Source organism: Schistocerca nitens, chromosome 6 (assembly GCF_023898315.1).
Source record: "Schistocerca nitens isolate TAMUIC-IGC-003100 chromosome 6, iqSchNite1.1, whole genome shotgun sequence".
Taxonomy (NCBI): Eukaryota; Metazoa; Arthropoda; class Insecta; order Orthoptera; family Acrididae; genus Schistocerca; species Schistocerca nitens.
The window spans coordinates 353020997-353039141 of NC_064619.1; the positions used below are offsets into that span (position 1 = coordinate 353020997).

The 18145-nt window shown below is 40.4% G+C and overlaps 1 long non-coding RNA gene across 1 annotated transcript in view; it reads left to right on the forward strand.

The window, feature by feature from the left end:
- LOC126263150 (uncharacterized) overlaps positions 1-18145 on the forward strand; it is a 44878-nt gene that overhangs the window by 17328 nt on the left and 9405 nt on the right. The window contains exon 2 of the long non-coding RNA XR_007546850.1: positions 6858-7033. This is a non-coding gene — a long non-coding RNA (uncharacterized LOC126263150). The remainder of the gene's footprint in view (positions 1-6857; positions 7034-18145) is intronic.

An 18145-nucleotide genomic window follows, 5' to 3' on the forward strand; every position in this document is an offset into this window, starting at 1 on the left:
CACATACACCGTTAAGTATTTATGTATCAATAAATATCGTTTACTGGATAACTTTTGCGACTTTATTTTTATTTTCTGTCCTCCAATGAATGACTTCACTGACGTTTCGTGCTTATCATTTGTTTGGTTCTATTTGGCAGCCTTCCCAATATTTTCCACAGCTAACATCACCAAAACACTATGTCTCACCTTATCAGGAGCTGGTAGAAATAGAACTTCTCGTATTTTATCTGGTGAGATTTGATTTTTTGAAACTATAACTGGAGGTTAAGGTGTCAAATCATCAATAATCACTTAAAACTGATGAATATGAACTGAAATGGAAATGAGGGTTTGGGTCATTGGCCGGGAGGCCCCTTACGGGGCAGGCCCGACCGCTGTGGTGCAGGTCTTATTACATTCGACGCCACGTTGGGCGACCTGCGGGCTGGATGGGGATGAAATGATGATGAAGACAACACAACACCCAGTCCCTGAGCGGAGAAAATCTCCGACCCAGCCGGGAATCGAACCCGGGCCCCTTAGGACGGCAGTTCGTCACGCTGACCATTCAGCTATTTTGGCAGACAATATCAACACCATCAGCATCAATTTCTTTCAATTTTTAAGGGATGTTAGGAGTCAGTGAAGTGTGTGTCACTGTCAGCGGTATCGTCTTCTATCAAGATTTGCTTGAAGCCATGACCTTGCAGACGCGTTTCTCTGTATTCAGAAATTACCATGTCTCACAATGATTATGAAAACTTTTCTTCAGACTATAATGTGCATAACTGAAGTGAGTATGATAGATAAAATCGTTAACTAATTCAGCTAAAAAACACAAAATCCAGAATTAACCATTTACGTTTCTTCTCCTTAATAAAATCCCATCCTTAATAATATCAAATTATCTGACTGAAACATTAGTATGCTCTCTACACTTTATATTCACTTCCTTCACTGAGGGAAGCAAAAGTGACGAAATGGTCAAAATCAAAATCTTCTAGGCAGAAGACATTGAACTTATATCTACTATTAACATCCTCGGTCCTGTCATCCCGTGTAGATGACATTTTGAATGAACTCAGAAATGACATTATCTTTACATGGAACACAGACAACAGCGAACAAGTACATATTCAGTGCTTAAAAGTGAGGCACATACAAACAGGTGGAGGGAAAAATGAAACTTCACTTTTTGCAAGGATACATCTTGTTATTTCAATAATTACTAAATCAAATCAAACTTACATAACATGGAAGAATAAATCACTGATCAGTATGAGATTGAATCCACTCTGGCATGGTTGCAGGCACTGATTTGGTTTGACCTGGTGTCAAAAAGCTGTTGTATCCCACTGAGGCACGCTTGCCAACAACTGTTGTAAGTTGTTCCTGATAACCTGGCTTCTGATTATTGGATGTTATTGACATCCAAGCTCGTGCCATACATGTTCTATCAGTGAAAGATGATGAAATCTTCCTGTCCACTGGAGTGCCTCGGTATCAAACAAAGAGTTCAGAGAGATATACAACATGTGTGGGCGAGTATTGTCATGTTGAGGATGCGAGAAGTTCATGGTCTACTGTTGAGCCGCCAGAGTTAAAAAATGTTCAAATGTGTGTGAAATCTTATGGGACTTAACTGCTAAGGTCATCAGTCCCTAAACTTGCACACTACTTAACCTAAATTACCCTAAGGACATACAAACACACCCATGCCCGAGGGAGGACTCGAACCTCCGCCACAGTTCCCTCAATTACACCCGGGTATGATATGAGCTCATGCCAGATGGCTCCTCACATCACAACGCCAGCCTCTCCAAAACACTGGAAGAATATGACCCCTCCAATTGGTCACCGCCATGTTCGCGGACAATGGTCGTCAGAGGAAGGGCAGAACACCTATTCATCACTGAACACAGTACGGTGTCTTTCATCTGCTGTCCATGTTTTCTCCATCACAGCCGTTTGTGATGTGGGTGGTAACTGCAGCCTACACCTTTTTTGGACGGTAACTGCCTAGTATGGCTGCTACCAGGTCTCCAACCAACGGTACAGGATGACAAGGAATATTTCAGGGGATCCATTACTTGTTGTCGTATGGCATGTGCAGGCATTGCGATATTCTTGGTGCACAATATTTCGATCCTCCTTTTTGCTGGTCAGACGTGACGACTGGAACGTAGGTAATGAGTATGTCTGCTCTCATGTTGACATGCAGTCCAACAGTATGCCATGGCACATCCGAACAACCTGCAAATCTGGATATTAGTTGGCCAGGTAGACGTGCAATGAAGCTACTTTCAAATTTTATCATCAGTTGATAACATTGTCTAGTACACGTCACCTCCATGTCCTTCACAGTGATTATCTAACATCTGACGCTGTTAACACTCATAACGCACTCTGCCAGACTTGGTATCAACGCTAAACACGAACAGCACTAAAGCTTCTGGCGACTGTTCTACCTGTCACAGAGAATTTGGACTCTAATAATTTGTATACCAGTCAATAGTGTGTACATGTACGAAATTACATTGACATCCGACAACACATTTAGGTGCTTTTGTCAGGAAGTGTATATGTGTGTCATTTTGATTGTTGTGTCCATTTAAAATTACTTTACTTACGGGTGATGCATTATGTTCGAAAACTTTTTGCAAGGGTAGGGCGAAAGAAAGAAATAACTATCTTAATGAGTGATGCTTTTTCAGAGGCTGACGAGACATGAATTGAGTCACCAGTAAATAATGCAACTCTGCGTGTTACCTTTCTTTCTCTTTTTACGCAAATCTTGATTTCAAGAGACAGAAATTGTCGTTATGGTGTAATACAATATTGTAAAAACGAGGGATTAACTTTCGTTTTTGTAATAACTTATTTTCTGTTTTTATTTAATTTGTTTATTTGTTTACCGCAGAAATGATGCTTCAGAAGAAGAGAAGGCGTCAAATGAGAATGAAGTGGAAGGGTTGTGCATATCATTTAAATATTAGAGGGTATTTGATGGTTGGTTGTTTCGGGGAAGGAGACCAGACAGCGAGGTCATCGGTCTCATCGGATTAGGGAAGAACGAGGAAGGAAGTCGGCCGTGCCCTTTGAAAGGAACCATCCCGGCATTTGCCTGGAGCGATTTGGGGAAATCACGGAAAACCTAAATCAGGATGGCCGGACGCGGGATTGAACCGTCGTCCTCCCGAATGCGTAGAGGGTATTTGAGTTTGGTGCTTTGTGTAATAAAGATGTATAAGTGAAACAGAGAATATGGTTGGGATAAAATTTGTTCAGATAAGTTGAACTGCCTGCGTTACGTACAGATGTACCATGTAACGCTTCATTCTCTTTAGAGACTTTGTTTTCTTTGGTTCTGCATTTGTACAGGTATTAATGAATATTTATTGTATATGCTATATTTTATTCTTAAGAAGTCTAAAATTTTCAAGTATTATTCGGTATCTCCAAATGGCAGATCACGCAAAATTGTTGTTCAAGGAAGATATAGTTATTTATAACGCCAGGCATTATTAATGATGTTTGTACGTAAGTATAAGAGTTTACTAAGAGTAACATAAAACCAATTTCTTGTAAAATATCATGTATATTACGAGGAACAGCAGACAGAGATTGATGTACTGACGCATGACGCATGGGCTGAACGGTCAGGTGACCGCTGGGACACATCAAGAAATGAACTTCCTGACAGAGGTACACAACATTCAAATGTGCTACGGAGCAGAACGCCGCACCTTCATCGCCAGTGCTATGAGCACGTACTAATCCAGGTGAGGTGCTAGCCGCATAGAGAGAAGGTGTTATTTTTCGCCCGATCCTCATACTATAGCAAACTGGTGACTACTGAGCGTCTCGGGGACTAATAAAATAGCATCGGCATAGGCAACGTTGAAATGTTTCAAGAGTACGATGTGTTTTCTATGTTGTCTCAAGGTCCAACAAGAAATAAAGCTACCCTACTCCCTGTGTGCGCATGACTGTGTACAGACATGCATCTTCGTCACCTTAGTTTCATACAACATTTCTCCTGCGTTCCCAGAACTAACCTACTTTTTAAATATTAGTAGTGTGGGAAACTTGCAAAGAACTAAATAAGAGAACTTCGTCATAAAATATATACTATGTCATTACTTCCGTTGATCTACATCTAAATCTACGTGATTACTCTGCAATTCACTGTTAAGTGCCTGGAAGAGGGTTCATTGAACGACATTCAAGTTATTTCTCTGTCATTTCACTCTGGAACAGCGCGCAGGAGAAACATGCACTTCAGTATTCTTTGTGAGAAATCTGATTTCTCTTATTTTATTATGATTGTCATTTCTCAGTATGGAGGTGGTTTTCAACAGAATATTTTCGCAATTGGATGAGAAACTTGGTGAATGAATTTTAACGAGAGGATTCTGTCGCAATGAAAAAGCCTTAGTTTAATGATTGCCACACCAAATCCCGTATCACGTCCGTGGCACACTCTTTCCCTTTTCGCGAACACACAAAGCGAGCGACATTTCTCTGAAATTTTTCGATGTCCTCCGTCAGACCTATGGTGAAGATCCCATACCGCAGAGCAATATTACAGAAGAGAGTGGATGCATGTGTAAGCAGTCTCTTTGGTAGACCTGTTAAACTTTGTAAGTGTTCTAATAATAAATCGCAATCTTTGGTTTGCTTTACCAACAAAATTATCTGCCTGGTGGTTCCATTTTAAGTTATTCGAAATTGCAATCCCTAGTTATTTAACTGAATTTACAGATTTAGATTTGGTTGATTTATCGTTAACCGAAAATTAGCGGATTTCTTTTAGTACTATTGTGGATGATTTCACACTCTTTTTATTATTTAGAGTCAGTTGCCACTTTTCGCAGCATACAGATGTCTCAACATACCGATGTCCTGTGTAAATCATTTTTCAATTGGTTTTGATCATGTAATGTCTTTACAAAACGGTAAATGATTGCAACATCTGGAAACAATCTAGGAGGGCTGCTCGGATTGTCTCCTGTGTTGTTATGTACATCAAGAACAGCAGAGGACCTAAGATACTTTCTTGGGAAACGACGATAATACTTCTGTTTCACTTGGTGATTTTTCGTCAGTTACTACGAACTGTCAGTTACTACGAACTGTGACTTTTCTTACAGAAAATCCCGAACCCAGTCACACAACTGAGGCATGCTATTTGGTTAGAAGACACTTGTGAGGGTCAGTGTCCAAAGCCTTCTAGAAATCTTAAAATACGAAATCAGTTTGACATCCAGTGTCGATAGCATTCATTACATTGTGAGAATGAAGAGCTAGCTGCATTTCACAAGAACAATATTGTCTGAATCCATGCTGACTATTTATCAACAAAGAGTTTTCTTCTAGGTGAATCATAATGTTCTAACAGCGTAAATGTTCCAGAATCCAACTGCAAATCGACGTTAGTGATATGAGTGTATAATTCAGTGAGTGCTAGTGTGACTTGCGCAGCTTTACAGTCTTTAGATAACGATCTTCCGAAGAGCGAGTGGGTGTACATAATTGCTAAGTAAGGGTCTATTGTACGAGCATACTCTGAGAGGAACCTTACTGGTACACAATATCGAGTGGTGGTCTGTCTTTATTAAGTGAATTAGGCTGCTTTGGTACACTGAGGGTATCAACGTCTAAGTTATTCATGTTGTCAGATGTTCTAGATTAGAATTCTGGAATATTTACTTCTTCTTCTTTGGTAAAAGAGTTTCGGGAAACCTTGTTTAGTAACTCTGCTGCAGTGGCACTGTCATCAGTGACTTCAACACTGTTATCGCGCTGCGAAGGTATTGATTGCGTTTTGCCACTGGTGTGCTTTACATAAGACCAGAATCTCTTTGGAATTTTTTTTGCAATTTATTGTATTATTCACAGTTTTGTCTTTTGAAAGGGAACAAAAGCTACAAGGAAAAGGTACACATGAAATTTGTTTTTTGTAGCACGAAAACATTACTAAAAACTTAAGACGTGATGAGAAAAGGGTAGCTGTGTTTGGAAACTCATCCCACGAATTTATATCAAAGGATTATTTTTCCTATTTTTCTCTATGAGAGAGGGTTTGTACTACTGATCAATGATAACAGCGTTTGATTAAGGAAACAAATCTAAACTGACATCTTACAATTCTTAATCTGTGTCATTTAAACGTCAGGTTTTTGGGTGTCTACTGACACTAATGGCCTAGAAGTTTATGAAATTTTATTACTGACTGAAATATGAGCCTTGTTAATTTTAGTCCGAAATTTGTAATGATTTTACACTATGTACATTTCTGCAACTAATTTAATCCATGCACAGAGTTTTCATTTCATTGTCATTCCTATGTGTTATGTTATTAAGCAGTTTTTAAGGTTCATTATGTAATTCCAAATTGATTGCTCATTGGGGGAGCCACTCCTGAACTACATTGTTTTTCTTATTGAAGCTTTAAATATTTTTTTTTTAATATTGCACAATTCTCTGCATGGTTGTTCAATTACAAAGATCGGAACACATCGGTTACTTTTATGCAACATGAAGACTATAGGATTTACCTTCAAGCTGCCATCGATTCATTTTTTCACAAATACAGTCTTTTAATTAAACTTCCATTTATTATGTAAATTTTTGAATGCATTAGGATGCTGTCACACAAGATTGTACTGTCATTTTCTGGTTCCCTCTAGGGGACATTGAAAATATATTGCAGTTGAGAAAGAGAAGGTGACAGAAATTGTGTGTTAAATGGCGTATCCAGTTCTGTACTGTTTTGTTTCTTCAACTGTCGAAGTCATTCTGAAAAGTTTCACAAAGACGAACTGTGATCAGTATCGATATGTAGTGCTGACTCTTTGATTTCTGTCTCTTAGGTACTGCTGAACTAGCGTGCAAATCTCTGGTAATATCCGCATGCATGCAGCCACTGAGAGAGCTTGAGAGTTAGACTGGCCAAGCTTTCGACTGACTTGAAAGCACGCTTTTTTCCGGTTTGTCGAGGCGAGAAGTTGCAGCAGTTCTGAGGTGCCTGCTGCTGTTTAAGAATTTGGTGAGATCTTTTAAGTTATTTGCAATGACAATTAATAAGCCACACTTCCAGTCTATTCCATTATGGGATATTGTATTCACACAGTTATTTTACAACCTGAACTTGTGGTGAATTGGGACTTGATGCAGTGTATAGGCACAATTTTTTTCAGGGGTTCAACAATCATTAGTTTTCCGTAAGTTGGAAGCTGATTGCAGTATAGGCAACAAATGAAATCCACATACAGCTTTGCACAAAACACTTTATTTTTCCAACTTGGAAAAGAAAAACTAACTCAAGTAACAGTCAAAAAGTAAAAACTTGTACCTAATGTCCGCTGCACTTGCATGGAGTAAGCGAACCACGCACCATTGACTAGTCCCACGTTCGCACACTGCACCCCCCCCCCCCCCGCCACCTCCTTAAAGTGCGGATCACCTGGGATAAATGTTTACTTAAACTTCACTTGTCTCCCTGCTCTCCTACAGACGATTTGTTGCTGCGAACATGAGGGAGCCGGTGTGGGCAGTTGTGTTGTGGTTCAACGTCCTCTTGCCATGGTGTCTTCTGCCATATCATATGTAGTGAGTTTCAAACTTTAGTCCTTCTCATCCTGTTGAGTGTCATCATACTCCAGTTCTGGTAAGCCCCTGCTGGTTTTACCCTGCTTATGAACACTCTAATAGTTCTCTGTTCTGTGAGATGTCCATAGTATGGGTGTTATGTCGTACTATTCGATAAGGTCCAGTATATGGAGGTTGTAGGGGCTCTCTGACTGAATTTGTGCGGAACATGACATGGGTACAGCCTGCAACGCCTTCTGCACGAAAACTGATCGCTCACTATGTCTAGATACTGTAGGCCTTCTCATTTATTTCCACACTCTCACGGATTTTACGTATCAGTGATGAGAGGTTTGTTGGCATTGGTGATGTGGTGGCTGTTAGGTAATCTACCGGGACTCTCAATGGTTCCCCATACAATAATTTCGCCACTGAAGCACCGATGTCAGTCTTGTATGCGGTTCGTAATCCAAGACGAACCAATGGTAATGCTTCTGCCCAGCTTTTCTGATGACACATGTGAGCAGCCTTCAAGGTGCTGTGCCATCTGTCAACCATAGCATTGATCGTTGGATGGTAGCTTGTTGTATGATGGTGTTGGAACCCACATACAGTAGCTATCTCGTTGAACAGTCTAGACTGGAACTGGTGGCCTTGATCTGTTGTGATATGAAGGGGCACTCAAAGCGAGCTAGCCATTGAGGGACAAACGCCTTTGCAACCGTTTCTGCTCTATGTCAGTGATCGGAATGGCGTCCGCCCATCTCGTGCATCTGTCTCCACTGTTAACAAGTATTTATAGCCATCCCAAAGTGGGAGTGGAACCATTAAGTCCAGATGGACATGGGCAAATCTTGCTGGTGATCCTGTGAAATTCCCAATTGCCGCGTGAACGTGTCGTCCTACTACGTAGTGCTGACATTGTAGGCTTGTGTGAGTCCATTCCCTGGGGTTCTTTTTAATTGATGGCCAGACGAAACTTGTTGTCAGTAACTTGATAGTGAAGTTTGCTCCTGGGTGTGCCAGACCGTGAACACTTTCAAATGCCGCCTTACGAAATTGTTGTGGAATATATGGGCACGGCTTCTGTCGTGATACATCGCACTATAACTTAAGCCTTCTTCCTGGCATGAGTATCAGCTGTAAGTGTAACCCTGTTGTGTGGTCCGTCAATATCTTCTGTAGATCCAGACCCAATTCTTGCGATGTCATGAGTTCTTCGTAGTTTATTGTGCTGGTTACAACGCAAACACGAGAAAAGTAATCTGCAACCAGATTCTCCACACCTATTATGTGTACTATATCCATGGTGAATTGACTTACAAAAGCAGTGTGCCGGAACTGCCTTGGCGAGCAATTATCGTTGATGTTGCTGAAAGCTGACACAGGGGAGATCTTGACAGGTAAAGGACGGAGAAGGGTAAAGAGAGATGGGAAGTGACAATAGGCAACAGGAGGAACAGGCCTAAAACTTTGTCTGGCAACTTCGTAGTGAATTCGGAAAATAGATTTAACCTGTTGCTTAAGTTAGTAGCTGGTGAGCCTCAAGCAGTTGCTGGTGTAGTAGGGGCACAACAAACTTTCAGCAGCAAGTTGAAAAGTAAGAAAGTGGGGAAATTGGGAAAGAGAAAGAGAGTGTTGTTGTTAGGTGGTTCCCATGGAAGAGGTTTTGGCCAACTTTTGCAGCACGAAATAAGATCAGAACACCAGGTCACCAATTTTTTTTAAACCTAGTGCTGGTCTAGAGCACGTGACAGACGATTTAGGATCACTTTGCAAAGATTTCACTAAGAAAGATACCGTGGTTATAGTGGGTGGGCCAGGTAATAGTACTGACAGATATCCTGGGTACAGTATAGAGTGTGACCTGACAAAAATTGCATCAGCATCGAAGCATAGGACTGATAAATAAAATTAAAGAATTAATTATCTGTATAGGTGAATTAGAGTCCTCAAACCTAGCTGACATAGTCTGCCTCTCTGAACATCATGTGACCACTGGTGTAGAACTTTTGCTACAGGATTTAGGTTAGCATCTCAGTTTTGTAGAGCAGAAATGGAGAAAGGAGGAGTTGCCCCATTCATCAGGAACTCTCATAAATTTAAGAACATAGACATTCATAAATTTTGCCTAGAACAGCATATGGAAGCATGTGCAACAGAAGTAGAATGTCATAACAAATCCTTCATAATATCGAGCACCTCCAGGTAACTTTAATCTGTTCACAAACCACCTTGAATCTGTACTGGCCCATTTAACAACCAAAAACAAAGAAACAGTGGTTGCTGGTGACTTCAATGAAGATTTCCTTAAAGACTCTCCCAATAACAACTTATTTGAGTTCTAAAGTTCCCAACTAGAGTAACCAATTGCTCACAACCAGCTATTGATAATATCTTTATAGAAAAGTCAAATGAACGAAATTATATAACAAAACCAATAGCCAATGACCTCTCAGACCATGACATGCAGTTCGTTCTCCTAAATGTTAATACTGAACAAGATATAAAATGTTAAATCTGAGCTCAAGAGGGTAATCAATAAACCAAAAGTAGATTATTTTACGACACTCCTCACAGACATTCACTGGAGTCATGTTTACAGTGCTCATGGCATGAATGAAAAATATAACACTTTTGCTGATAAAGTGCTTACCTTCTTTGAACACTGCTTTCCCCCAAAACTCACCAAGATTAGAGCCAAGTCTAAAAAGAAGCCTTGGATTACTGAAGGAATAGAGGTATTTTATAAACCAAAAAGAATACTGTATCTGTCAATCCAAAACAGTTCTGATGTTGACGCTACAGCGTATTACAAGAAATACTGCAATATATTAAAGACAGGAATACAGACATCGAAGTAAATATATTACAAGAACAAGATAGTAATATCAGATAACAAAATAAAGACAATATGGGATATATTGAAGGAGGAGACCAGTAGAACTAGACATGAAGAGGGGCAAATAGCATTAAGAGCAAATGATACATTGGTGACAGATGTGTATAGTGTTGCAGTACAAAGAAACACTTCATAACTGTTACTGAAAAGATGAGGTTGTCAGGTTCTGTAGATGCTGCCATGGGATACCTCAGACCAGACATTTGAAATAATTTCCATAATATGAATTTGACCCTCAGTACCCAAGCAGAAGTAATGTCCATCATAAAATCATTGAAATCAAAAACATCTAGTAGGTATGATGAGATATCAACAAAGTTAATTAAAGAATGTGATACTGAATTAAGTAACATATTAAACTACCTATATCTGTGTAACCATTCGTTTATCAGTGGAATATTCCCTGAGTGGTTGAAATATGCTGAAGTTAAGCCACTGTTTAATATGGTAGATAAAGAAATAGCGTCCAGTTTCAGGCAAGTTTCACTTTAGCCAGGATTCTCAAAACATTTTGAAAAGGTAATGTACAATGGGCTTTATAACCATCTTATCACAAATAGCATACTGTCAACGTCGCAGTTCGGAATTTTAAAGGGTTCTGATATGGAGAAGGCTATCTACACTTACAGTGAAAATGTACTTAATTCATTACACAAGAAATTGCAGGCAACTGGCGTATTTTGTGATCTGTCAAAGGCATCTGACTGAGTAAATCACAATATCCTTTGAAGTAAATTAGAATATTATGGTGTAACAGGAAATGCTGCAAAATGGTTCAAGTCTTATATCTCAGGCAGGAAACAAAGGGTGTTACTATGAAAGAAACATGCATTAAGCTATCAGGCATGATCTGACTGGGAAATAATTACGTATGGGGTCGCACAAGGTTCCATCGTAGGGCCCTTACTTTTTCTTGCGTATATCAATGACCTTTCATCAGTAACATTACCAGATAGCAAGTTTGTTTTGTTTGCTGATGATACAAACATAGCAAATCACATGTAGTCTTAGAAAGATCGGCTAATATAATATTTGTGTACATTAATCACTGGTTCCTAGACAGTTCTTTGTCACTGAACTTCGGAAAACACACCACATGCAGTCCAGAACTTGTAAGGGGTGTCTCACGGGTATGTGCCTAAGATATGATTGCAAGCAGATGGATGAAGAGGACAGTGGTAAATTCTTGGGACTACAGCATAATAATAAATTCAACTGGGAGGAGCACACCACAGAACTGCTGAAGTGTCCAAACAAATCTCTATTTGCAATGCGGATTCTGTCAGACATAGCGGATATGAAAATGAAAAAGATGGTATACTATGCTTACTTTCACTCCATAACCTCATATGGGATTATTTTTTGGGGTAATTCATCAAGCCAAGCTAAAGTTTTCTGGGAACCAAAACGTTCAATAAGAGTAATATGTTGTGTGAACTCAAGAACATCCTGCAGAGGCCTATTTAGATAACTAGGGATACTAACTGCTGCTTCCCAATACATTTATTCCTTAATGAAATTTGCCACAAAAATATATCACTTTTTCAAACCAACAGCTCAGTCCATGGAATCAATACTAGAAATAAGAATACTCTTCACAAAGATTTAAAGTCAATTACTCTTGTACAAAAATGTGTGCATTATTCAGGAACACACATTTTTAATAACTTGCCAACAGCCATAAAAAGCTTAACAACCAATGAAATTCAGTTTAAGAGAAGCCTAAAGGATTTATTGGTGGCCAAATCTTTCTACTTCATTGATGAATTTCTCAGTAGAACCAACTGGTTTTGTGTGTGTGTGTGTGTACATAAAAAGTACAATCTAACTTCTGCACCATCTTAGTGCAGTAATGTGTTCGTTGTAAATATGTATTGTAGTAGTTCTATTACATGTTTATTGCCTTATAAATGAGTAAAACGTTTTTTTAAATTTTCAACTCAGTGCATTAATGCGATCTTACTAAATGAGTGTAGCAAAATGATCCATATAGTGTTAAAAGAAAGCTTATTTGTTATTTCTTTAGCTGTAAATATTTGGTCATTCATTATTGCTTTTCTGACATTTTCCACATCCTGGAGGACCTTCTCACTACGAAATGAAAGTAAATCTAATCTCTTCTAATCAATAGGTTTACAATCAGTGAAAACTGTTACTGGCCTGGCTTCAACATACAGGCGGAAATTTTTGACGCTAGTGAAAATGGTTACTGGCCTAGCTTTAATATACAGGGGGAAATGTTTGAAGCCTTCATATATTGTCAATAACTTTATGTAATATGAACTTCAGCATATAGCATCTCCTCAAATATCTCTTTTGTCTCTGCTAATCGCTCTGGGGATAATCTGCGGACGCTTCTTTATACTGGCGGACCTGGGCTGGTGCGTGTGTAATGCACTGTATTATGTTGAACTACTGGAGTCTTTATGGCTTCTAGTTGTGGAGACTGTATAGCTGAGCCACTGGCTACTCCAAAAACAACCTCTGCCACACTGTACCGAAGACCTTTTATCATGCCTCTATTTTATCCGGTAGTAAAAGAGTTATTTACCAAGTCCACCGTGAGAGCAAAATGAGACAAGAAATCTGCACCTAAGATCGGCTGTATAATATCCGCCACTAGAAAATTCCACCTGGAACGGGTAGATAAACCAATAGCTATCGTGAGGTCTTTATAACCGTACGTGTTTATACTTGAATTGTTAACTGCTATCTATTTCAAAGGTTCCCTCGTGTCCTTCTTAACAAAGCTCGGGGCCGGCCAGGTGCTCACTTCCGAGCCGGTGTCTATCAGGAATTTGAGGCCTCAGAGACCATCAACCACTTTTAATCTGTGCGATGTTAGCTCACACTTCCAGGGTGACTCAGAGTGACATAAAGGTATAGAATACAGGAAGCCGTTAAGTGCCTTACCTTGACGGTGCGTGTTACTGCCTCCAACTGTCTCCTGGTTCCTCGTCCGTATACGGCGCCGTTCGTGAGTGCCGCAGCCCGTGGCACTAAGAGCGGGCTGCCTTCACCATTTGAGTTTCACAAGGTTCTGTGAGTCTCTTAGCTTGTGACCCGAATCGTCTGTGACACCAGCAAAAATTGTCGGTGTGGGCTTGATCCTATTTGGAGTGTGACCCCTTCTTGTTACTGGTGGATCTGGCGGACGTCTGCAGCTCCAAGTTATGTAGTCGAGTAGCCATATTTTCTATCGCGTCTTACAGTTTCCTGAGCGCCTCAAATGGTTAAAATGGCTCTGAGCACTATGGGTCTTAACTTCTGAGATCATCAGTCCCCTAGAACTTAGAACTACTTAAACCTAACTAACCTAAGGACATGACACAGACCCATGCCCGAGGCAGGATTCGAACCTGCGACCGGAGTGGTCGCGCGGTTCCAGACTGTAGCGCCTAGAACGGCTCGGCCACCCCGGCCGGCTCCTGATCGCCTCAGCGATGGCTGGTTTTTATCTTTAATCTGTGGCTGCACAGCTTAACTGAGTCATCATTGGCTTCCCTTGCAGAGGTGCAGATGACGTTGCTACGGACGCTACGAGCGTCGACTGTAAAGCAGCGAAAGCTCTGTCAGGTATTTGCAGTTGCTGGTCGAGAGGCTGTCCGTCGTACGCAGTCAACGCCAGTTGAACTTTATGAGGAAGCAGCTGTCGCCAGACGTGCAGCAACAATTCATTCGTTTTAAGTGTGGTGTGTGATTGTTGGAACGGTGGATGTATGATCATATCAGAGACTACCGCTATCGACCTCTGAACCAGACTGCTGATTACGAGAGTGAACTTTTCGGGTCTTCGGTTATGCGTTGTTACTCAAAGATATTCTCTATTATCGAAAACCATACGTCTGGTTGCGTAGGCTTGAATGGAAGCGCTCTTAATTGCAATCGTGGCGCTGTTGACAACAGCGCGTTCGTTCCTGAAAAATGATCTTGGTGCGGCTGCTGCTACCGGAGTTTGCAAATTCATGGATTCCGTTTTGCTATCATTCTTCAGCGTTACCAGCTCAAAAGCCCAGTCTCTTGCTTTAGCCGTCGTATGTCGTTGTTTGTTGCTTGCAGAATTTTGTTAGCTTGTTCCATTTTTGGCGAAACTGCTGCACAATATTAAGTTGCGAGAGCTTTTCTTATTTTTCTCGGAGTCACCAATTATGTAGGCAACAAATAAAACCCACATACAGCTTTGCACAAAATCCTTTATTTTCCAACACGGAAAAGAAAAACTAAATCAACTAACAGTCAAGGAGTAAAAAGTTATATCTAACGTCCACTGCACTTGCATGGAGTAAACGAAGCAAGCATCAATAGCTACCCCCACGTTCCCACAACAGAATAGAGTCATAGTCATTCAATATAGAGTGTCATGCACTTAATTTTGTCCCTCTCTCCTGTGCTTTACATCATTTAGCGTCAGCTACAACTTACATTTCTGATGGTGCTGGAGTTTCTACTCATCTTTCATGTGTACAGCGGCTTATGAACGCTGTTCGGTTAAGCCACGGTCAATGTGGAATTCAATTTCTGTTACTCATTTCTGCTTTCCTTCACCATTTATCGAAATTTTCGTAAGTAATTATCATTCATTCTTTGTGGGAGGCCACATTTCCAACATGAGTTGTGAGCAGTCCGTTTGTCTAGCCCATAATTGTTAGTTCTTGTGTTTACATATAGAAGAAGCAGTTCGTTGTCCAACCATCTTTTACCGATATATCTTACACAGGCACTCGTTGCAAGCGTTTTCACTAATTGTCCGGTGCTGGACTACCGCACAGCGAATTACAGTAAAACACAACGGAAAAGAGAGGGCACTACTAATTTATGTCGCAATTTACGTGATATATGTTACAAAATTTGTAATTTACATATAATCTACGATCACCCAAAGTAGTTCCACATCCTGAATTGTGTTGAGACATTCCAATTTAATGAGACACCTATCCGGTTGCTATGAAAGAAACTGCATCACAGGAATCTTTACTTGATGTCTTGCAGTATAACTTTACGTTAACTTGTGACTTGTCAGAGTTCAGTTTCAAATATACATTTTGCTCCTAAGCTCATGCTAAACAGCTGTCATCAGTCTTTATTGGGATGTCAGTAGCCATCCTGGCAGACCTCAACTTAAACGCAGCTGAATATCATCAGTGTACATAAATGAGACTTGTAATAATGTTACACTGATTTCGTAACTGACATTGCTGGAGTGGAGCACAGAGCCGTGATCAATGTCTACGTACATGTTTCTTCATGTGACTTCCACATACTAGTAGTTGACGTCTGTTTTTCAGATACGTGCCCAAGTGCATCAGTATATCTACATCTACATCTACATCTACATCCACATCTACATCCATACTCCGCAAGCCACATGACGGTGTGTGGCGGAGGGTACCTTGAGTACCTCTATCGGTTCTCCCTTCTATTCCAGTCTCGTATTGTTCGTGGAAAGAAGGATTGTCGGTATGCCTCTGTGTGGGCTCTAATCCGTCTGATTTTATCCTCATGGTCTCTTCGCGAGATATACGTAGGAGGGAGCAATATACTGCTTGACTCTTCGGTGAAGGTATGTTCTCGAAACTTTGACAAAAGCCCGTACCGAGCTACTTAGCGTCTCTCCTTCAGAGTCTTCCACTGGAGTTTATCTATCATCTCCGTAACGCTTTCGCGATTACTAAATGATCCTGTAACGAAGCGCGCTGCTCTCCGTTGGATCTTCTCTATATCTTCTATCAACCCTATCTGGTACGGATCCCACACTGCTGAGCAGTATTCAAGCAGTGGGCGAACAAGCGTACTGTAACCTACTTCCTTTGTTTTCGTATTGCATTTCCTTAGGATTCTTCCAATGAATCTCAGTCTGGCATCTGCTTTACCGACAATCAACATTATATGATCATTCCATTTTAAATCACTCCTAATGCGTACTCCCAGATAATTTATGGTATTAACTGCTTCCAGTTGCTGACCTGCTATTTTGTAGCTACATGATAAAGGATGTATCTTTCTGTGTATTCGCAGCACATTACACTTGTCTACGTTAAGATTCAATTGCCATTCCTTGCACCACGCTTCAATTCGCTGCAGATCCTCCTGCAGATATGATTTTAGAAACTGAACTCTTTTATTTTCAAAAGCAATCAAGGGAAGAAACGCCAACCACGTTTGACAATTGAGTGTTAAGTTTTTTATTGTCGCTGTAAATGGTTTATGGCAAACCTCGAAATGGTTCCTCCAAAATGTGCGCAATGACTCCCTTCCGCCCATCTGAGCTTCTTCATCGTCTCTAATGACTTCGTCATCCACACGTTTTAAAGTCTCGTTTTCCTTTTTGTTGTTTTAATGCCTGGTCTTTTCCTTCACTACCCTTGGATACACACTAGACGGAACGAACGGAGGATGTCGAGTATACGGATTAGAAGATAGCCCGATGACCATATACCTCAATACGACTCGCTGCAAAATAACAAGATGCTTCAAAATCTACAGAGACACACACCCAAGGAAAGACATCTAAGATCTTATTAAATTGTATATGGTAATTTCAAAGAAGCTATTTTCAGAACAGAATAAACGATTATTCCCCTCCATCCTTTTCCCACAGTTGTTCCGAAAGTAATAACAGACTAGTAAGAGCCCGCACTGAGGTATAGAAGCAATCATTCGCTCCCTGCGCCATCTGCAAATGAAACTGGCGGTTATTTTAATATATGGTATAGTAAACAATTCAATGTGCCACACACTCTTCACTGACTTACGGAGTGTCGGTGCTAATATAGGTAAGTCCCTGTGATTTTTCTCTTCTACTCTTCCTTCAATTTAGTCACTTTGGAAATTGGCACGCTAAGCTGTCTTCTTTATATTATCTCGTCACGTAGCCCTTGTTTTGTCCACACCATTTCATATGATCCATTCAGAGCAAAATAATATATTCCAGGGGCAACATAAATTACATCTACGTGTCAACAAAAACACACTTAAAATAACTACAAGAATAAAATCGAGAGAGGAGAGATTATTAACTCAAAATTTCCATTTTACAAGAAGTGAATTATGGGCCCTGTACGTATGATTTATACTTTGCGGCTGTTGATCGAATCTGTCAACATAACTTGATATAGATATATCGCAACTCGTGTAGGCTTGGTCTTTGGTAGAGCGTAGCGAGAAACCTGATCATGTTGCGCAACTGCTAAACGTTGTGGACGAGGAAGTCCAGCGTTATGAAATCAGCGCTGCTTGTCACTCTCAAAGGAATCTGTTCCCCACCTCCAGTGACGCGAAAGATGACCTTCCACAGTCCTGCTTCTCAAGACGCGATGAAGTATTTATGAAATCACATGCAGGACGATGTAGGTGGCTTAACACTTTATTAAATTCATGATAGTTCACTAGATTAATTTTGTAAAAAACGGAAAAAGGAAAGAAATCAAAATGTCAACTACGAAAATGTTAAGTGCAGTCGCTTCTGAGGTCGTAAAGAGGCATTATTGAGGATAGACCGGACGAGGCATCGACTCTTGACAGCTCTGTCTAGAATTCGACTAAATGAGTACGTCATTTGATGATACAGATTAGTCTAGCACAGTTACAACGTTTGTTCAGCAAGCCATGGGTTAATACCTAAACTTCTGCTGCAACCTAAGCCAATTTTTTAGGAGAAAATCCACATTT